Source organism: Anser brachyrhynchus, assembly GCF_964034855.1.
Source record: "Anser brachyrhynchus genome assembly, chromosome: 22".
Lineage (NCBI taxonomy): Eukaryota > Metazoa > Chordata > Aves > Anseriformes > Anatidae > Anser > Anser brachyrhynchus.
The window spans coordinates 8085278-8107470 of record NC_137715.1 but is presented as its reverse complement, the minus strand read 5'-3'; the positions used below and the strand labels follow the sequence as shown (position 1 = coordinate 8107470).

At 43.9% G+C, this 22193-nt stretch overlaps 1 protein-coding gene and 2 long non-coding RNA genes across 3 annotated transcripts in view; 2 read left to right on the top strand and 1 right to left on the bottom strand.

The window, feature by feature from the left end:
• LOC308181646 overlaps positions 1 to 19343 on the top strand; it is a 41219-nt gene extending 21876 nt beyond the window's left edge. Inside the window, exons 2-3 of the long non-coding RNA XR_013941535.1 lie at positions 3962 to 4084; positions 17483 to 19343. This is a non-coding gene — a long non-coding RNA (uncharacterized lncRNA). The remainder of the gene's footprint in view (positions 1 to 3961; positions 4085 to 17482) is intronic.
• LOC308181640 (acid-sensing ion channel 2) overlaps positions 1 to 22193 on the top strand; it is a 526264-nt gene that overhangs the window by 138895 nt on the left and 365176 nt on the right. The gene's annotated exons all lie outside the window — the stretch shown is intronic.
• LOC308181648 overlaps positions 19486 to 22193 on the bottom strand; it is a 39746-nt gene continuing 37038 nt past the window's right edge. Inside the window, exon 2 of the long non-coding RNA XR_013941537.1 lies at positions 19486 to 22150. This is a non-coding gene — a long non-coding RNA (uncharacterized lncRNA). The remainder of the gene's footprint in view (positions 22151 to 22193) is intronic.

The following is a 22193-nucleotide window of genomic DNA, read 5'->3' as shown; positions in this document are numbered from 1 at the left end:
GGTCAGCTGTCCTGGCTGCATCCCCTCCCAGTTTGTGCACCCCCAGCCTCCTTGCACTGCTCTGCAACAACTGAAACTATTCATGTGTTATCACTGCTATTTTCATCATAAATCCAAAACACAGCATCATGTAAGCCTCTATGAAAATAATTAGAGCAATCCCAGCCAAAATCATGACAAGGATGCAACATCGAGGCAGCCAAATTAGTTAGGAAGACTACTCAGGATGATATTCTTCAGAAAAGATGCCACAGAAATAGATCTGTTTCCTTACGAAAGTTTGGTCGTACTCACACGGAACAAATTGCTTGGAATGCTCAGGCCTAGATCTAGTCCTCCCCAGGGGTAGCTTGACTAGCTCCTTGGTGAGTTTGGGCAACAGGTGGCTCAGCCCTGACCTTGCTGTGGCCTTTGTGTCTGTTTTGAGGTACGAGCATCAGTCATGTAAAGCCATCAGTAAAGCCTTCCTCCTAACCTGGTGAAATGGAGCATGCAGGACTCACACCTGGATGAGTTCGTAGACAGGGAGATGTGATGCTATGGCTGAAGATGATGTGGGGCAGGTAAAATGCCGTCCTCTGGACTGGACACCCTATTCAACTCAGGCCAGGTCCTTATGGTCTGGTACCTCAAACTCTTGGCAAAAACCTGGAGGATTCTGATTTTAGTCTTCTCTGTGCCTCCATCTCTCTGTACAAAGGAGAAAGCCATAGCTACCTCCTTTGCGTGGTGCTTCAAGATGGAGAAGTGCCATTTAGGAAATGGGTATTTCTTTTACTCAAAGGAAGAGCCTCTCTTCATGTGAGTTTTGTTCACATTGAAAGACAATTTTTTGGCAGAGGGTCAGTGTTTTTGTTCTCAGCTCTTGGCATCTCTCTGGTTAACTTCTGCCCTGTGAGCGAATGAAAGTAATACTTTATCCCCCTGTCTACAATATGCTATTTCTTTGGAAGCTGGAGTGTAATGAACTTGCTGTTTATTATAATTAACAAAAAAAAAATCCCTATACCTTTAAATTAGATTATAAATCTTTCAGTGAAATTCAATACTGCAGTGATTACGTTTTCTTTCCCATAAGAGATTCTTCAGTGATAAGAGCCAGGCAACTCCTGTTCTGAATAATATGTCCCGGAGGACTTTCCTGTTTCACATTTGGCCTTTTTTTCTGTGACTTCCGTCTTTCATAATCATCTGAGATGAAGCTTAGAGCAGTGCTAGCTAGTGAATTGTAAAACAACTAATATTGCAGAGAAAATTACTTTCTGTTGTTTTCCAGTCACTGCAATTTAGGCTGCTTGTCTTTGGGGGTGTTGGTATAGGGACTTGAAGTGTGTAATAATCCAAGTACAATTTATTACAGGTCAGACAGAAGCTTTATTAACTATGATCAGATAGAGAACATTCAGACACTATCTCTCCCTCTGTTCCTCTGTTCTCTGCCAAGTGATTGCAGTGATCTGGCTTTGTGTATTGTTTTGGAAGAAAGGAGAAACAATTGTTTCAATGTTAACAAAGCCAGATATCCATCCTTGGAAGGGATGGACTCCAAGCAGTCATGTATATGTTAACAAGGCTGGGTACCCATCCCTGGGTGGGATGAGTACCTTGCAAACCACCACACTTCTAAGAAGGAATCAACAGTGAGTATGTGAAGAGCTGGCTCTTGGTGGAGCCTGAAGGAGTGGCACATCCACTACTATTTTAGCTCAGAAGAGGGGTTTGGAAACAATCATGGACTGCTAGCTTTTAGTTGAAAATAATGTTCCTTTATAAACTTCCTAGCCAAACCACTCAAATCTTAAATACTAATGACTTCACCACTACAGGGGAAGTAGGAGCTGTATGGGCAGTGCCTGGCACAGCGCTGTTCTGAGGAGAGCTGGGGAAGTGCCGATGTTACTGCAATACAAAGATATGTCAAGTCTCACTCATTGAACATCAGTCTGCTGAAGTCTCTGCATAAGTTGTAATTGGAGCTTAAGCACCGAAGACAAAGCTTTGTGACTTCTCTGCACAACATCAGACAGATTTGTGGTTCTCTGACCATTTAGTTGGGTGCAGCCTACAGAACAGGCTGCAGAGCTGCAGCATAGCATCAGATAAAGAAATCCTGGAGTCCCACACGTACAGCACACTCCCAGTTACAGCGGTGTATTGTATGTCTGCTCACTATGTAACATGCTGAACGCTTCATCTGCTTATTCCTTCTGTGCCTTCACTGAGTGGCAAGACTCAAGGGATCACAGAAAGGAGGAAACCTGTGAAGGGCAGACTGTCCGAGTGGAGTGAAAAGGGGCAGGGGTCAATTAACGCAGCTTGTCTTTGCTTCAGAGTAGCAGCTTGTTGTCTCTCAAAGTGAATCGTGTTCAAATTATCCCAGTCCCAACTTTGATTAAGCGGAAGTTACGAGGCCAAGTCACTCTCTTTTCTCACTGGATTTAAGAAAATTTAACAAAGCAGAGCCTGTCTGGTCTTTCACTCTTCTTATACTCTGAACCTACTTGACCTGGCAGAAGTAGAGGATGGAGAGGTGTCAGATGTCTTATCTTGGGAACAAACTGTTTCTCAGACTTGCTGTTTTAACCATCTAGTTTACATCTGCTTCTAAAGTAGCCATTTTATATGTTTTCATCTAACTGAGGCATATTAACTACCTTATCCCTGCTTCTTGTAGATCTTTGTGATTCCTTTAGATTCTTTGAGCCAAGCATCCTGGCAAGATGTCGTTTTTAACCTGGCAAAGGCTTTCAGTAACTTTTATTTACCTTTTCCTCCTTCAGTCTCCCTCCCTCTCACCCACCTTTTTTTTTTTTCCTATCTTTAATTGGCAAATGCAGCCAACAACTTCAGGGTAGAATGAAGATGAGATATTGCTAGCTCATTTGCAAAAAACAGCGGCATCCCAACAGATGAAAAATGAAGGTTTGAAAGATCAGGATGCAAAGGCAGCTAGCTTGTTTTCCATGAAGAAGTTTCCACTGAAACGTCAATGAACAGTGGCTCTACTTTGTACTTACCATCCTGCTTGGTAATGATTTAGGAGTTAGCATTTGTCACGTTGCTTTTTCTTTGCTTATTGTTTTAGTACTTTAAAGGATGTTGAATCTTGGTTGCAATAAAAGCCAGTCTTCAGGATTGCAGTATTGGAGGCGAAAGCAAGGGTGTGGAAAAAAATAGAGCGCTCATCCAGAGACTCTTTTAGTTTACTGCTAGAACTGGGCACTGTGGTGAAAGCTGCCTATTCCCATGGGCCAGGTATGGCACTTGGTATAGAGCACCTCTGCCGGCAGAGGGGTTGGTTGTGGAACAGTCAGCAGTGGCTGCTCCCCACTGCTGGCTAATCTGGAGCACACAGAGATGAAATTCAGACTCCTTCAGTTCAACAGAGCAGAAGATGTCTCTTCTCAGAGCTAACTCAGGATTTGTCTTCTGCTGTTTCAAATCCAAAAACTTAATTAAACATTTGTAAAAGTAAATCTTCCCTTCAAATGTTTGCTCTCTTCTCCTGCCTTATTTTGTGACCTTACTGAAAGCTATGCAGTCAGTTCTGTCTTCCTGAGTCTGCAGAAAGCCTGAAACAACAGCTCTGAGACATCTGAAACACAGTCTTCGAGTCAGTGCTGAGGAAATGATGTACCTATTTCAGTCATTTATGCATTAGTTTGTCAAAGTTTAGTTCTCATTTGCTCGTGTGACCCTAGGAGCTGGAGCAGTAATAAAACACCCTAAACCTACTCATGAACTGTGAAAGTTTACCAGTGCTGAGTGGCTGCAGTGGCTCAGGATACGTGGCTGACTCATCCTGTTTATGACAGCAGCAAGCACTAAGAATTCTTGATCACGTATTTTAAAAGCACACATGGAGGCAGCAGCTGTTGTTAGCAGAAGGAAAATTCAGCATCTTAAAAAAAGGACGTGTCTTTTTTTCTTCCTAGTGATTCTTGTGCTGATTTCCTTGCAGGGTAAAGCTGGCTTTGTTCCATCCTGGTTGTCTGGCTTTCAAACCTCCTACACACCACATCTCCACTTCCACTAACGTTAAGTCTGCTCAAAACTGAGCCAAACCTTTCTACTTGGATTATGGGTAAGTTCCAATTCAGATGCACAGAAATATAAATATGAATGCTGCAATAAGGAAAAATATCTCCACTCCCAAACATAATGGCATGGTGCTTAGAAATGGCTAAACTTTACCTCACACCTGCAGCTCTACCGGTGAGCACTACAGCTCACAATTCTTCTTCCTTTCCTGAGAAGTCAGCAGCTCACATACTCTTAGTTGTGATAATTTTTCTTCCCGTGAAGCTCAGCCACTCTCTTTGTATCATTCTACATCGCTTGGATGTCCTTCTGCTTTTCCCTGATGTCTCCTCCCGTGATGCTCCACAAAATCACTTGAGAATCTGTTTGCAAACGGTTAGTGCCACTTGAAACTCACAGTAATCATAAATGCCACTAATTAGCTGCAGAGCAAGTTAAATAGTTGATCATTGCCTTTCAGAAAATGAAAAACACAATTCCAATTAACAACAATAATTCAAAACAATGAAGCAGCTACTGCTGGAGTTAGTTTCATCCAAATTGCAGTGAAATGAACCTTCTCTCCAGCAAGGATTAGATGTCTGGTAAAGGATGTCCTAAAATAAATAAATAAATGGGGGGGGGGAGAGAACAATAAACAGCAGTACAAAGGGAAAAAATCAACAAAAGATCATTTGAAGCACATAAAAGTTTTGCAGATTTGAGCGTGAATACTAGATTGTATGTAATAGAGCCTCAATAAACTGCATGTTTGCAAGATGGAATTTGAAACAACCTGGATTGAGGTTTTCAGAACAGTCCAAGGGGACCTCGATGAGAACAAAGTGAATGCTTAGAAACATGATTCCTTCTCTCTCTGTCTCCTTGTAATGTTTTAACTTTTGGCAGAAATTCCCAACTGAAACATTTTAGCAGAAAAGTTAGTTTTGCTTTAAGTATATATAGAAACCTTCATGTTTACAATTTTTCTTAGTTTCATTATAAGATCAGAAATTTTCCAGTGACAAAATGGAGACAGAAATGGGCCAAGAGGGATGTAGGCACTATTTTCCAACTGGCTGCAATTCTGTTTCACCTCTACCATTCACAGCCTAAGAAGATCCCTTTCATATGTGCTAGATTGCTTTGAAACCTTATGCAATCCTTCCTTTGTACTTGCCTTAGAAGCAGCTAAGTGAGCTTGGCAGGAGGGATAAGACTAATTTGCACTTTCCTCAGTTTCTGATTTTCCTGGATTTAGATTTTTGCTCTCAATGTAGCAGCTGGAGGTGCCAGCCTTTGTCACTGTAGCTTTGGTTGCTCTTTCTGAACACTGCCTTCTAAACCTACTTCTCTGGAAATTGGTTAAAGATGGTGGTTCTTTGTCATATTAACAATAAGTGCTTTTGCTATTTCTTTGCTATTTGCAAGAACACGTGCAGGGAAAAAAAAAAAAAACAGACTGTGGCTTATTCCAAGGAACAGGGCTGTAAGCCTAGGAAGCTTGCAGGATTGAGCAGGTGGAGGAAGTTTTCTTCTTCATTTGGCTGCGGAATTTGTTTGGTTGTAAAAGGTCACAGTTGCTATACTCTGAGTCCTTGACTTAATGTTTTATGAAGAAGGACCTATTTAAGATTTTATAGAGAAGTCACCGAGGTGTGGTATTTAGAAGAGGCTTGAAGGTTGTGAAGGAGCTTTCCATGCTCCATAATCTTTCATAGCTCCACCTGATTCCTGCAAAATGGAAACTTGAAATCTGTCTGGCTCCTCAGGGGATGGGTATTGGGCTAAAATGTCCCAGCTGGGAAGCTTCCACCTCTTCATCCAGAGGCATCATAAAACATGAATGCGCCAGTTTTGTCAATCACTTCTTCTGCCCAGTTCATCATTAATGTATGGGACTTCTTTCACCTCTCAATTTGTCAGGCTTTCATCTTGATTCAGTGTGTCTTTGACTTCCAGACAAGACTTCAGCGGGACCCATAATCGTGTCTTTATGCAAGTGGTATCGCCTCTGTTTGATCTCTGTTTTGAAGATATAACAGCCTTGACACTGGACAGCAAGTGTGAGATAAGGACCAAAATGGAGAGGGGAGTGAGGTGATAAGAAATTGTAAAAGTGCAGTCGTAGAAGTCCATGTGAGACTCGTGCTAGTTCACCAAGAACATGTGGCTTCCCCACACCTCACTAGTATTTTGCTCAGAGCTGTTTTTTTTACAAGTGGAGAGAAAGAGATGAAGACCTTGTTATTAAAAATGTTGCTACCAAATAAATAAATAAATAAATATCTTATCTATAAAAATGTGGTCCTAGAGGAACTGAAAAGAGGGGGGCTGAAATAAAGTAGTCTTTCACATTTCCTGGAGGTGACTGCATTTTTATGAGTGGATTACCTGGTAACAAAATCCTTTGTAGATAGCTGAAGACTGCTCAGTATCTGTACTACATCATCTCTGTTCATGAGAAGAGGAGGAGGCCATGAAATGGCAAGAATTCATACTGAATTGCTCAGGAGCTGTTTGGGTAATGAGTGAAAAAGACTGGCAACAAAGCTTTTTCATCACTTTGTAAATAAATTATTCACAGATAAATGTTGTCTGCTGTTAAGCTGCTCCTGCAAGGCAGGTAAATGTTGTCTGCTGAGAAACATCTGCTGTTCCCTATCAGAGCTAACGTGTTTGCTTGGAACTGTGTTCTGGACAGTGAGCTCTGAGAGGAGACTGACATTTTCATGCACTGATACTTAAAATCCACTTTAGGATGTTAAATCCAAATGTTATAGCATTCTGAGCTTAGAGCTTGAGTCAAAAACATGGGAAGTACTCGCATCATTGGAAACTATCCTGAAATGAGAACTGAAATGCTATGAAGTGGGGAGACAAGGCTGGAAGTTACTTGAGTGTTAGCCAAGTCGGCAGTTACAGAATGAGGGTGTATTGTGGTGTCGTGGTGAGCAAGGGATACTGCTGCACTCTGGATTGTGCGGCTGATCAGTAACCGTGTTACAAAACTAACCTGCCAAAGGCCCGTCTGTTGTCAGCTGAGAAATTGTGGGTATTGTGGACAGTACTGCCGCTCTCCTCCACCCCTGCAGCAGTGGCCAGAGGTAGTCAGAAAGCAAGTGCACACCCATGGAACAACCTCACGGCCACAGCATGGAGCAGAGAGGCAATTTCAGTCCCCAAGTGAGGCCGCAACAGCGTATTGCCATGGGTAGGGCATGCCCTGGCACCTACAACATATTCCTGCCCTTGCTGCGAGTCACATCACCGCTCTGGGCTTATGTTTTCCTGAATGAATATGTTTCCTAAATGAAAATAATGATGTTTCACTGTACACGTTGAGAAGTCTGTAGGGAAGGTGTAAATCCAAGCTGTAAGAATTGAGGTTTGCAGTGAGAGTAACTAAAAGATACAGAAAAAAACTGACACACTTTCAGACATGCAGCCCTTGAAGTTTGTGGGAGAGAGGTATCTTTTATTAGTTCTACTGATACAGCTGGAAGAAAACAAACAAATCCTTGAAGGTTCGTGTACCTGGAAGCTTATCTGATTTTTATGCCCGCCAAAAATCCATCAGTTGTTCAAATAAAAAGTATTACCTCTCCCTGCAAACCTCATCTCTCTAATACCCAAAGATTATCAAAGCCAAGACATTGCTATCAGAGCTCAGTATTACAATGCTAGTGAACGACACCTTTATCAGCTAATATTTGTGGATTAAAGGCCAAAATGAAGGTACCAGAGAGCATCTGATCTGAGTCACTACCAGCTCCCCCTAAAGTGCTAAGTCCCTCAGCACCCCACGTACAATTATTGTCTCGCTGACTGGGTTGTCCGAGCCAGTGGCATGTGGTGCCACTTCATTTTGTGGTTGCCATAAAAGCTGGTACTGGTGCTGCGCTCTCACTTCAGGTGAAACAGCGTGCCATGTGTTCCCAAATAGGTCCTCGTAGTGAAATTGCTGTATAATGAATGGACTGATTAATCGGAGAGCCTATGCTAATGAGACCAGTGCAAAGGCATTTGGAATCCCAGAGGGTCTGCCATTCTCCTTCAGTATGTACCACTTTAATATTGGGAAGGAAGGATTTTGCTAGCAGAGGGAAGCATGAATAATGTATTGTTGTGGATAATGGTAGTCATTACATATTCCTCCTTTCCTTTAGATGTACTTGTGCATATGTTAAATACAGCCTTTGTTCAGTGGAAAGGATTATTTTAAACAGGGAGGTGATGCAGAGTGTCTTGCAAATCACAGTCGTGTGAATGCGGCAGATGGTACCACGGAGCGTGGAATTGCCTGTGACATCAGATCAGTTACTCAAGTCAAGAAGGCAAATTTTTGTTGGACTTGTCTGGGTTACAAGAAATAAGCAAAAGAGGGGAGGCCTGCTTGCATGTGAGAAGTCTGTGAAGGATCTTGAGGGAAGAACCCCGCTGTGCACTCTCTTTGAAAATGTTGAAGTAGTAATTGGGGTAGAGAGCTTTGGGAACATGTCTGCTATCTCCAGGCAGTTACAGAGATCTGCTGCTCTCCATGAGCTCAGCTTCCAAACAAGCCACCCACTTAAAAGCCTGTAAATCCCAGTGGGATTAGCACTGGACTAGAATGGTGTCAATGGAGGGGCTGAAGGAGAGCGGTGAAGGAGTGATCTTGTGGAGCACAGGTATTCCTTGTTCTCAGCTACAAGTCTGTGACATTAGTGTCTGCACTGGTACAGCCACTCTCCAGTCAGAGCCAAAAGGATTTATCCAAGTCCTGGCGATATCGCAGCAAGGACCGCTGTGCTCTGAGGATCACATGTGGATAACTGGAGACTGTTCAACAGCCGGTATGAATGGCAGTTGCTCTAAGTTAAGAATCACTTCAGGATATGCAGATAGAGTCCTGCACTGACTTGCCAAGCAGTAACTGATTGGAAATCTGTCTGTGACTGATGTAAGTTTAGTTGCTGGAAGCTTGTCACTTAAAAAAAAAATATATGAAAATCTGTCCCTGCTTCTGATTAATGCACAGCCAGAAATCTGCTCTTTAAAGTCTGTGTGCATCAGTGTGCCAGCTGCAAATAGGGAAATATTCCCTCCACCTTTCCTCCTACTGTTAGTGTTGGGGAGAATCGAATGGATGTTCTATTAATGTTTCTCAGGTGATGGATCATACGGTATAATTAAATATTATTAAATGTACTTACATTATCAAGTAATCTATGTATACTGGAAACTTAGGGAGTACATTGAACAATCAAAAGAATCGTTGAAGGGGAACCCTGGAAGGGAATAGGTACAACCTGACCTTGGATAAGGGCCTGGAGATGATGAAATGAGTTGAAGCAGAACCAAGGAGCGGAGGGAGCATGCGTCGAGTGAGAAAGGTGAAAGAGTTTAGCGGAGAGGAAGACTCCTTACTTCATCTGGACGACCACCTGGACGACCACCAGAGTGCGCCACGCATGTGCAAAGGGGAGGGGAGCTAATTAGAATGAAAAGCGAGGCTGATGTTGCAACCTGTAATGAATATGTATACCTGACGCAATATTGTATGTATAAATAACGGCTGGGAAGTAACGGGACTTGAAGCCAGATTTGGGCACCTGCCCCGGCTTCCAGCGCTGAATAAAGCACCTTCATATAATCACTTGGTGGTTATGTGGTTGCTACGCTAACATTTTGGCGACCCAGGTGGGACAGCGTGGGCACTGCTGAGGCGGATCGTGTCTCGGTTTCGCTCCAGCCGGCACCGAGGGATTCTCGGGGAGCAGTCGACCACGACCGACCTCCGCTGCTCACGACGTACCACTGGAGTGGTAAGCAAAGGTGCTTTCAACTTTGGGTATTCGGTACCGATTTGGTTGGGAAAGCCTGCCGGTCAGACGCGGCGAAAGCCACGCTCGGTTGGGCAGGGAGCTCCCGGGGTAAGCCTAGGCGCCGTCCGTTAGACAGAGCGAAAGCTCTGCAGGTTCGGCATTGGTAACTGTATTGGTTTGTGCTGAAGGGTCAGCACCAGGTATTATTGGTATGTAGAAAGCGTGCTGCTGCTGCTCCGGCAGCTTTTGCGAAAGCACGCTGCTGCTCCGGCAGCTTTTGGGAAAGCACACTGCTGCTCCGGCAGCTTCTGGAAAGTGTGCTGTTGCTGCTCCGGCAGCTTTCGGGAGAGTGTGTTGCTGCAGCTTTCGGGAGAGTGTGTTGCTGCAGCTTTCGGGAGAGTGTGTTGTTGCTCCAGCAGCTTTCGGGAGAGTGTGTTGTTGCTCCGGCAGCTTTCGGGAGAGTGTGTTGCTGCAGCTTTCGGGAGAGTGTGTTGCTGCAGCTTTCGGGAGAGTGTGTTGTTGCTCCGGCAGCTTTCGGGAGAGTGTGTTGCTGCAGCTTTCGGGAGAGTGTGTTGCTGCAGCTTTCGGGAGAGTGTGTTGTTGCTCCGGCAGCTTTCGGGAGAGTGTGTTGTTGCTCCAGCAGCTTTCGGGAGAGTGTGTTGTTGCTCCGGCAGCTTTCGGGAGAGTGTGTTGCTGCTCCGGCAGCTTCCGGGAGAGTGTATTGCTGCTCCGGCAGCTTTTGGGTCCGTATTATAAGCTCAAAATGAAAAAGATTAAAGAAATTCTGGGAAAAGATGTACCTATCCCGCGGACATCCCCGCTGGGGTGTTTGCTAGCACACTGGAAAGAGGGAGGTTTTGGTCAAGAAATGCGGAAAGGAAAGCTGATTGATTATTGTAACATTTGGTGGCCACAGTATAAACTAGAGGACCAAGAAACTTGGCCTGAGAATGGGACATTGCAATATAATACAATTTTACAATTGATGCTATTTTGTAAGCGGGAAGGAAAATATGATGAACTGCCGTATGTGGAATTATTCTTTTATTTGCGCCGAAAGCCTGAATGGCAGCATGCTTGTGGAATAATGGTGCTTGAAGTTTCAACTGAGGAACGTTGTTGTGCATGTACTAAGGAGGGACGCTGTATACAGCATCAGGCAATAGAGAATAATAAGTATTATGGGAAATAATATAATATAATAATATAATAATGTATATAATAATATAATAATATAATATAATAATATAATAATGGAAATATTGATCTGGAAGTTGCGCCGTCGGCTCCGCCGGAAGAGCCAGGACAGGGAGGGAAAAGAGAAAAGGAAGATAGCAGTAGTGATGGAGAATCCCCGATTTTAGTCTCCCCGTGTCACATAGGACCCGGCAACAGCGAAGGGCAGGAGAAACTATAAATGAACAGGGAGGGAAAATAATCGCTCCCCTCAGGCAAGGAGTGGGGACAGAAGGACCGGTATATGTCAAGGTGCCTTTTTCAGCTGGGGATTTAATGATATGGAAGCAAGCAGCCGGCACCTACAGGGAAAACCCAGATAAAGTAGCTAGGATAATGAAAATGATAATTAAAACCCAAAATCCCGATTGGGATGATCTCCAGGTGATCCTGGATACTTTGATGGATTACATGGTATTGCGGGCAGCCAGAGAGAGAGCCCGAGAAGATATATGAAATGGATTAGTGCTTGGAAATCTAGATCAAAACTTCCCCACTGAGGATCCCCAATGGGATTATAACACAGGGGATGGAATAAGGAGGCTGAAGAGATATCAAGATTGGGTACAAGTCGGGGTACAGAATGCTATGCCCCGGACCATAAATTGGTCAAAATTGTATAATGTCAGGCAAGAAAAAGCGGAATCACCTTCCGCCTTTTTAGAGAGATTGAAAGAAACTAAAGAGCCCTTGGTAAAAATTCAAATAGGAAATAAGGAAGTAAAATTTTTGATTGATACAGGGGCCACATATTCAGTACTCAATAGATTAAGTGGTAAGATAGGGGAAAGGAAAACTACTATTGTAGGTGCCACCGGGAAGGAGGAAATACGGCCGTTCTTACAACCCCTTGATTTACAGTTTGGAGGTAAAGAAATTACGCATGAATTTTTATATGTACCAGAATGCCCTATTCCTCTTTTGGGACGGGATTTGCTAACTAAACTATAATGTTTGAAGATGGAGAATTGATTATGAGAATCCCGGAATCAAAAGTGGGACAAATATTAATGATTAAAGAGAAGGCTGTTCCTCATATCCCAAAAGAGGTAGAAAATGCAGTAATGCCTGCAATTTGGGAAACGGACGTGCCTGGAAAATCAAAAGTAGCCCAGCCAGTAAAAATTGAACTTAAGGAAGGGGCCCGACCGGTACGGATTAAACAGTACCCATTGAAGCTAGAAGCTAGGCTAGGAATAGTAAAGATTATAGATAAATTTCTTAGCTACCACATTTTGGAGGAATGCAAATCTGAATATAATACCCCAATTTTCCCAGTAAAGAAACCTAATGGGGAATACAGGCTAGTGCAGGACCTTAGGGCAATAAACGAAATAACAAAAGATATTCACCCAGTGGTGGCTAATCCTTATACATTGTTAACATCTGTAAAAGAAAAATATAAGTGGTTTACTGTAATTGATTTAAAAGATGCCTTCTTCTGCATACCCATTGACAAGGATAGTAGAAAACTTTTTGCTTTTGAATGGGAAAGTCCACGGAACGGACGAAAGATGCAACTGACCTGGACAAGATTGCCTCAAGGATTCAAGAATAGCCCGACCCTCTTCGGCAGTCAACTAGCTAAAGAAATAGAAGACTGGATTAACCAAGGACAAATTCAGGTACCAAAGGATCGATACCTGCTGTTACAATATGTGGACGATATATTAATAGCTACCGAAGGAGAGTCAGAATGTATTCAGGTAACTGTTGATATTTTGAATCAATTGGGACTAAATGGGTACAAGGTTTCTAAACAAAAGGCACAAATCGCGTGCACAACAGTAATTTATTTGGGATGTGAAATTTCTCAAGGACAAAGAAAATTGGGAGTTAACCGAATACAAGCTATTTGTGAAATCCCCGAGCCGCGAAATCTGCACGAACTACGGGCTTTCCTAGGTATGGCCGGGTGGTGTAGACTGTGGGTAATGGACTATGGACTCATAGCAAAGCCCCTCTATGAAACCCAAAAGGCCTGTACATTTACCTGGGGAAAGCCACAACAAGAGGCCTTTAAGAAATTAAAAGAAGCCCTGATAAAGGCGCCTGCCTTGGGCTTGCCGGACTTATCAAAGGACTTTCAGCTGTTTGTGCATGAGAGACAACGATTGGCATTAGGAGTACTGACCCAGCGACTTGGGAGCTGGAAAAGACCTGTGGGGTATTTTTCTAAACAATTGGATGCGGTAAGCGCTGGATGGCCCTCGTGTTTAAGGGCCGTGGCAGCCACAGTCCTTTTAATACAGGAAGCCAGGAAGCTCACATTAGGGAAACAAATTGAAGTGTTCGTGCCACATATGGTGACTACGGTATTGGAGCAAAAGGGGGGCCATTGGCTATCGCCCAGCCGAATGATGAAATATCAAGCTATATTAACTGAGCAAGATGATGTAATCTTAAGAACTACTAACCTATTGAACCCAGCAGTGTTTCTAGGAACAACTACGGAGGAAGGAGACCTCAGTCATGATTGCGTGGAGATCATCGAACATACCTATGCCAGCAGAACAGACTTAAAAGATCAGCCTCTGGAGAGACCAGATTGGGAACTTTTCACGGATGGAAGCAGCTTTGTGGAAAATGGGACTCGTTATGCAGGATACGCGGTAACTACATCAAAGGTAGTGATCGAGGCAAATTCCCTACCTCCGGGGACTTCAGCCCAACGAGCAGAAATAGTCGCCCTGACGCGGGCCCTGGAACTAAGCGAGGGTAAGAACGTGAATATTTGGACAGATTCAAAATATGCATTCGGGGTAGTCCACGTACATGGGGCATTATGGAAAGAAAGGGGAATGCTATCCTCATAAGGGACTAATATAAAATATCAGGAAGAAATATTAAAATTAATAACAGCTGTACAGAAACCCCAACAGGTGGCCATAATGCATTGTAAAGCTCATCAAGGAGGGATGTCAGAGATTGCAGAAGGTAACAGATTGGCAGATTTGACGGCCCGGAAGGTCGCGCGTGAAGTACGGAAAGTAATGGCTCTAATTCCATCGAAGGTAGGCCTCTCTTGTTTCAAATTACCTAAAAACCCAAAGTATTCAGCAGAAGATGAGAGACTTGCAAATTTGATGAAGGCCCAGAAGAATCCTGACGGATGGTATGTGACTACGACAGGACAACTCATAGTGCCTCCTATAGTAATGCGAGAAATCTTACAAATAAAACATAATGAATGTCACTGGGGTGCAGGAGCAATGGTAACCTATTTGAAACGAGGTGTCATCTCGGTACACATGTTAACAATGGCAAAGTCAGTAATGTCAAAATGTGAGCTTTGCTTAAAGAATAACCCGGTAGCAAGGAAACATGCTGAGATGGGAAGAACTAGAGCTGGGATAGAGCCTGGAGATTACTGGCAAATAGACTTCGTAGAACTGCCTAAAGCAAGAGGTTATAAATACCTATTGGTAGGGGTTGATACTTTTTCAGGATGGCCGGAGGCCCTTCCCTGTCGCACCAACCAAGCAAAGGAAACGGTAAAATGGTTACTACGGGAAATAATCCCTAGATTTGGTGTACCGTTGGGTATTTCTTCAGACAGGGGACCACATTTCATTGCCAATGTGGTTAAGGAGGTTAGTAGGTTAGTGGGAATTACCTGGAACTTACATACCCCATGGAGGCCTCAATCTAGTGGTCAGGTAGAGAGGATGAACCAAACTTTAAAAGGACAATTAAGCAAAATCTGTCAGGAGGCTAAGATACAGTGGCCACAGGCCTTACCGATAGCTTTGCTAAGAATTAGAATAAAGCCAAGAAGTGGGATGTCAGTAAGTCCCTATGAAATCATGTATGGAAAACCTTATGAGTCTCCTGAACCGAACCCGAATATGCATGTTACCGGTAAACAGGATGTATATAATTATGTTTTAATAGTAATGAAAATACTTGCTCTTGGTGTGAGTGAAGTATTTTCAAAGGGGGGAAATGTTAGTGTTGGGGAGAATCGAATGGATGTTCTATTAATGTTTCTCAGGTGATGGATCATACGGTATAATTAAATATTATTAAATGTACTTACATTATCAAGTAATCTATGTATACTGGAAACTTAGGGAGTACATTGAACAATCAAAAGAATCGTTGAAGGGGAACCCTGGAAGGGAATAGGTACAACCTGACCTTGGATAAGGGCCTGGAGATGATGAAATGAGTTGAAGCAGAACCAAGGAGCGGAGGGAGCATGCGTCGAGTGAGAAAGGTGAAAGAGTTTAGCGGAGAGGAAGACTCCTTACTTCATCTGGACGACCACCTGGACGACCACCAGAGTGCGCCACGCATGTGCAAAGGGGAGGGGAGCTAATTAGAATGAAAAGCGAGGCTGATGTTGCAACCTGTAATGAATATGTATACCTGACGCAATATTGTATGTATAAATAACGGCTGGGAAGTAACGGGACTTGAAGCCAGATTTGGGCACCTGCCCCGGCTTCCAGCGCTGAATAAAGCACCTTCATATAATCACTTGGTGGTTATGTGGTTGCTACGCTAACACTACCTAGGTTGTTAATTGGATCAAGGATGTTCTCTCATTGTAGCCAAACTCCTTACTAGTCATGGTGGTGGGAAAGGCTGGCTGAGGACACCTGGCTTGAGGGACAAAGCAAGGTGGATGTCCTGTGCTGACTCCATCAGGCTTGTCTGTCCTGTTTTACACTTAATTTAGATACAGTCTAGATGTTATCCTCTTTGTGGAAGAGGCTTTGCAGCAAACTGGGCAGCCCAGGATTTGGAGACAGGCTGTCTGAGCAGCCTAGTCCGTCAGTGTGCTCTTCAGTGCTGCTGTGTGTGTAGTTAGAGATCTGTGCCCTGCTCTACTTGCTCACTGCTGTGTGGCTTGCCAGAGGTAGGCACATCTTCTGATCTGGCAGCTAGAATTGTTCACTAGCCCAGTTCTATCAAAATGATCTAGATTAGCTTAAAACACTGCTAATAGTAGTTTTTTGTTTGTTGAATTTTTTAAACCCATTTTGACAGAACCAGGTTAGACAGCAACTATCTGATCAGTTATGCCGGCTGATGTCAGAGGCTGGTAAGCTCTTAATGTACCTCAGCTGAACCCAGAACAGCAGATGTGATGACAGCCCACAGCATCTAGTAGCTGTCTGTGTTTCTGGTGGCAGCCGGTTCTCTTTCAAGCAAACATGGCATGGAGGTAAGCAGATGTGTTAGGCATTAGCTGACACCCTCCTTGAGGGAGACTGTTGGGGAGATGTGTTTGGAGGGAGGGGAGGTTGATGGAAGAGGAAAAACAAGCTGGGAAAATTCAGGCTTGCTCTGGGCTGGGTTTGCAGCTCTGTCATCACAGCCTGCTTTGCAATAACTTGTCTTCGTGCAGAATTTGTCTCCTCTGCTCTTTTGGGGCAGAAAGGATGCCTTTGGCCCTGTTCACACAGAGTAATACGGAGAAGGGAGAGGGTGTACTCAGTGGCACAGCGAAGTGCAGTGGATTTGAAGCTGAAAGGAATCTCTGTGGAGGACATTAAAAGGCTGGGCTGAAGTGCTTTTGTTCAGCTGTGCTTTTCTGCTCAAAAAATGGGACTGGCAGAAAAAGGCAATCATGAGGGAGGGGCTGGATATAGAACAAGACATCCACGTGGAAGAGCTGAATTCTTCCTAAAAGGTCAGTGGAATTAGCTTTTTACTTTTGAGAAGGACTGCTGCATCACAGGTGAAAACCCACTGCAATGTGTCAGAGCGAGAAGGGAAGGAAGTTGAGGTATTTGTGCAGGGGAATTCTGGTTCATTAAATGCTTGATAAAACTTCTGAAAAAGAAATATACCATCCTCCAGGATGTCTCTTATTGAACAATTTGATCATCAGGGTACCTACACTCCAGAGTTATGATCAAAACCAGACCTGAGTTATTAAATTCCTGCTTTTAGGCACTTTTTAAAGTGCCTTCAGTTATTAGATTCCCAGCCTCAGGCACTCAAGGGTTGATTTTTCTGCAATACGTTTTATAGCTCTGAAGGACCTGGTTCAAAAAGTTTAAAGATGAGAACCAAGGGGCAAGTTTTGTCAGACAATCTTCCACTGGTTTTTTTTAAAGACGAATGTTCTTGAAGGGCACTTTGTAAGTAGGCAGAGTGCTCAACACAAATTTGCACTTACTTTGCGGCTCAAGACAGTTATCTTCCAGGATGTCTGTCCCCAGGGCTGATGAATTACATCGTCTAAAATTTCAGCTTTGGGCACAACAGGTAGTGGACTAAGGCCTAATTTCCCAGTCTGCAGCCCTTGGGCTGATCTGCCAAGACCACCAGAGATTTGAACTGAACCTTTTCAGATTCAGCGAACTTCTGAAGCTGCATTTCTTCCCTTTATTTTTATTTTATTCTATTTTATTTTTTTTGCAGAATTTCTTACTATATTTTCTCTTCACTTACCCTTTGCTCAGGTAGGACTGGATTTGGTGTTAAGAAGAATGTGGCAAGGCTGGGACGGTAGGACACTGAATAAATGATGTCAACAAGATGTTTCTCCTTCCCTGTGGAGCTGGTAACAACCCTCCCTCTGTGAAGCTGTGCCACGTTTGTTTGCCTTGTCTAAGCCCAAGCACAGAGTAACCAACTCTGGCTTGTTTGATCACCTTCATCATCCAGTTGCTGCCTCTAGAGTCTCTGAGGCAGGGTTTCTGGAGCATGAGGAATAGAGAGAAGTTCAAACAGCTAAAAAGGAGATGAAAAAGAGGCATGGTGGCAAAACGCAGAGCAACAAAGTAGAATCTCCTCTGCTGGCACTGGTCACCTGTACTTTTGAGGTTATTCTGAAGTTGGTGAGTCTGAAATTCCTCATTAGAAGACAATGGTAGATAAAGGAGGTTGTGCTTTTAATCTGTATATGAGGAGATCATTCCAACCATGACCTCCCTCCATCCACTTGATACAACATTTACTTCAATCAAAGAGGTAATTAAACTGAGATAAGAAATCCCCACAGTTCATGTCCTGAATTTAGTACAACAAAAATTCTTAAGTAATAGCAAGGCAAAACCTGCAGTTGTTGCTGGAACCAAACAATGACAAAGGTATAAATACCAGCAAAAACTTTTGTGAAGCATATTTTGCTTGCCCTAAAGCACACTGTAGGAGCCCAAGCATGAACAGCCCTGGCATGCCAACTGAGACTCTGCTAAATGGTAGGGAAAACCATAATGGTGAGCGTGAAAGGGAACCAACATACAGAGACTGCAGGCAGGTTAAGCTGGTATAGCCTTCTCCTATTTGTTCGCTCAAATGCTGATTTAAATGCAGGGCTGCCACAGCTATAGATAATGACAGAGGAGCCAGACAGCAAACTATCAATAGTAGGCTTTTTCATCAGAAGCTGCCATTTTGTAGAAGTAAAAAGCTGTTTTAGAGAACATTGCAATAGCAGTGATGGTTGAGTAGTCCTGTTACCTTCGGTATTCTGTTTGATCCCAACAAAATAAATATAATAAGTTTTATGTGGCATTCAGATTTAAACGGTGCTGGAACATGTGCATGAAAGTGCCAGCACCATCTATATGAAATGTCTTGATAGCTCCGTGTGGAAGAAAACAAGCCATTTCTTTTCTTCATTACAAAATGTTGTTTTTTTTCCATGGGTCTGAAATGGAAGTAGGGTTTAAAGGGCTTATATTTCCTGCAAAATAGAAACTTGGTTTCTGATAGTTGAAGGATAGAGCCTGACAGGAGAATGTCTAGGGTTGTCTGCAACACCCAGAGAACATGATCAGAAGTCCAGACAAACTGAAGCTGCTCAGCACTTTTTGACATAAAACATTTCAGATCTCTGCACACCTTGCAAAGGGCCAGGCTCTATCCCTTATCAGAGAGGAAAGGGGCAATGGTGTACCCACTACAAAGCACTTTTTGGGCATCTGGAATCCTCTCTGTATCCTCCAGGGAGTGCTGCCTTGCATGTACAGCAAGTCCAGTGGTAAGCACAGCAGTATTTGCATTCAGATTTCTGAGAAGAATTAGAGATGAAAAAAATACCCACATTTTTTATCTCATTCAGTTTTACTATCTGCGATTTCCAAGAAAGTAACAGCTACCACTGAAGTTGGGCAACACTGTACCTAATCCTTTCAGCCTCTCAGAAATTAACTTTTCTCTATAGTCTTGCTTCAATAAGCCCCATGATTTCTCGTATCTGATATTCCAGGTGCAGCTCTCCCTGGGGCTGTCTGCTCGTGAACTCCCATTTTGCTATGGGTAAAGCAGATTGCTTTGAGGTGGATCACAGTCCAACACATGATTTGATTTTTTTTTTCCAGTCCACGTGGTCAGGAATAAATGGCTGGGTCATCGGCCCCTTGTTGCTCTACGTTCAAGCAGGGTTATATTTGTACAGTTTTCTCTTACAGTCAGGTTTTCAGCAGCAGAAAATGTCATTTGTTGTCACTAGGGCTGCCCTGCCTGCGAGGCTTATGTCAGAGGCTTTCCATGCCCTCACTAATTACGCTCTGTATCCCACCAGAATGGGAGGGCTCCTTTGGATGCCATCCGCTGATCAGCTTATGCCTTGGAGCAGAAAAAATGGGTGTCTTAGTAATGATGATCCTAACTCCTGCACATGCTCTACTTGTTTTCTGTAAATGGCTGACCCTTTCTGAGTCTGCATAAATGTGTTGATTGTTTCCTTCTCCTCCACCCCAGGGCAAGGGATTGTTTGCTGCCTCTGGAGGTTTCCCAGGATTTCCTGGCTGTTGAATCAGGGTCAAGTTTCAGATCACAAGGTTTCAATGTCTGCTGTTTCTGGTTAACTGTATGTTTGTCTTTCTCTTGGTGAACATGGTCTTAAAGGGACAGGCTGGAAAGTGTCTGAGCTCCTTTGTTAAATAAAATTGTGTTTGTACCAGAAGCTGCAGGCCATGCTATGTGTGCCTGTTCCCTAGCTCCATTCTAACTCTTTCCACTCACAGTGCAAGGTGGGGGAAGGTGTGTGGGGGGGGGTAGTGCAATGGTCTGGTCCTTCCTTCTATTACTTGGGTGAGGAGAGTGGTGTGTGGCATGCAACACCCTGTGGTGACTGCAGCACAGAGAGATCTTAAGGCATCTCTAGGAATTGTGGGTGAGAGCCAGGCTGGACGAAAGATGGTTAATGCTGGCTGGAATCACAGGTAAACTCCAGGTCAGGAATTAAAACACACCACGGCCATGTTCTGCTCTCCACTGCTGCTACCCTGGCTTCACAAAGAAGCATCCTTTGGGCTCAGCTCTGCGGTCTGTTCCTCCTTTCCTCTTTCCTTCTCTCAAGCTCAGAAATCACAAGAAGCACACGCGTGTCCTTCTCAAAATATCTTCCTACAGCCACATGTTACTTTCTCGTTAAACTTGCTGGCAACACATACGGTTCCTTGCTATCCTTTAGCCTCGATATGTACCTTCCTGTGATGCTCTTAGGCAAGATACATGCTATTACCAGCCAGAATACTTACTACAACAGAGGACAAGAGATGACCACAAAAAGAAAATAAATCTCATTCACCAAGGAAATTGTATTCTGTCTTGTATTATGCCTTTAAAGTGGAGCTGCAATAATACTGGAGCAGATTTAATCTGAATGGTACAATACTTCTGAGAGGTAAACTGTGTTTTGTCACAGTAGCATTTATGTTTCATGGAGAAGGCAACAGGTACTCCCAAAATAACACACACACACAGAGGCTATGACAGAGTCTAGAGTTCCAGAGCTGCAGTGTAAACCTCTGAGACTGTAATAGCCAGCATTCAGCTTTGGCTTTTCCTTTTAGAGCAGTAAGAGGGTGCTCAAGGATTGATGATGGCCAAAGGTATTGGGCAATAGAGAGGCACCAGTGCTCTGGACAAGGTGTTCACAGTATACTTTGACCTTGTCACCAGCACTCTGCCTGCTCATCCATCTCCTCTGTCTCCTTTGCTGTCTACGTGCCAAAAGCACTCAGAAACTTCCAACCGTCACTTTGATTTCAGGGATCAATCTGCAGAAGAGTCTCCTTCCCACATTTCTGCCTAGCAGTCCTCTGCTGTCCTGACTCCATCTTGAGGTCCAGCAGAGGCAGCGCATAGATACAGAGGGCTCATATCTCACCGGCACGGGGAGGTACTAACACCTGTTTAAGGTCATTGGAATTTAAGCTCATTGGAATGAGGCAGTTGCTGGCTTCCTAATGAGGTGCACGGACGCTTGCTTCCTTGCCTTCTGGAATGTCTCGAGCTATCCAGCTGTAAAATCACACCATTGTTCCAATCAGCAAAGCTGCAATGTGCCATTTGAAGAGGTTTTTATAGCTCCCTGTGAACCTGGTATAGCTTTCCTGGTGGTAACTCAGGCTCTTGGATTTGTAGGTGGATAGAAATGGCAAAACCAAAAATAATCTTCAGAGTGTAATTTCAGAGAGCCTGTAGGCTTTTGAAGTACCTTTTCCTGGAATGCTGTCACTGCCACACAGAGCATCCACAGCACCACGTGGGAGCAAGCCACAGGCAGCTCTGCCGCAGCTGGAGTGCAAGCCTTATGCAGTCTGGAGCTGGTAGAATTAGTCCTTTGCTGAGCTCCAGAGCTTGGCTGCAGCAGCTTCCTTGGTCTCTGCTGGGACCTGCGTGAGGACAAGAGATGTTTCTGCACAACAGCCACAGGGACAGCCGATATAACTCGGTTCAGTTGCCTTGCAGGGGTGACGCAGCCATACACTGCAGGTAACTGCTCTCGTTAGCTCTCAGGTGTTCAGCCTCATGTGCTGTCTGTCAGACCTTCCACACCTCCTTTTCTGGCCTGCTAAATGAAATTAAATACTGCCATTCCTTTCAGTGAATATAAAAGCTATAGAAAAGCTGCTGTCTGGAATAAGCAGAGAAACCTGGACAATCCTAGGGAGCAGCCAGTTGTTTATGGAGCCTCATTCTCCCAGACATGGACGAGGCAGCTCAGCCTGAAGTGCTGTTGTTTTCCTTGTGAGCCTGCACCAGAGACTGGAACAGCCAGAGAAATAATTATCAGCTGTTTTCAAAGCAAGAACTGAGAGTTTCCTCTGCAGTCAGCAGGTCCATACTTCCCCCTTGAATTTCCACTGTATGCTAAAGGGTAATTACAATCCCTGTTGAAAGAAAAGCGTGGAATACAGGGCTCAGAGGTTAGCT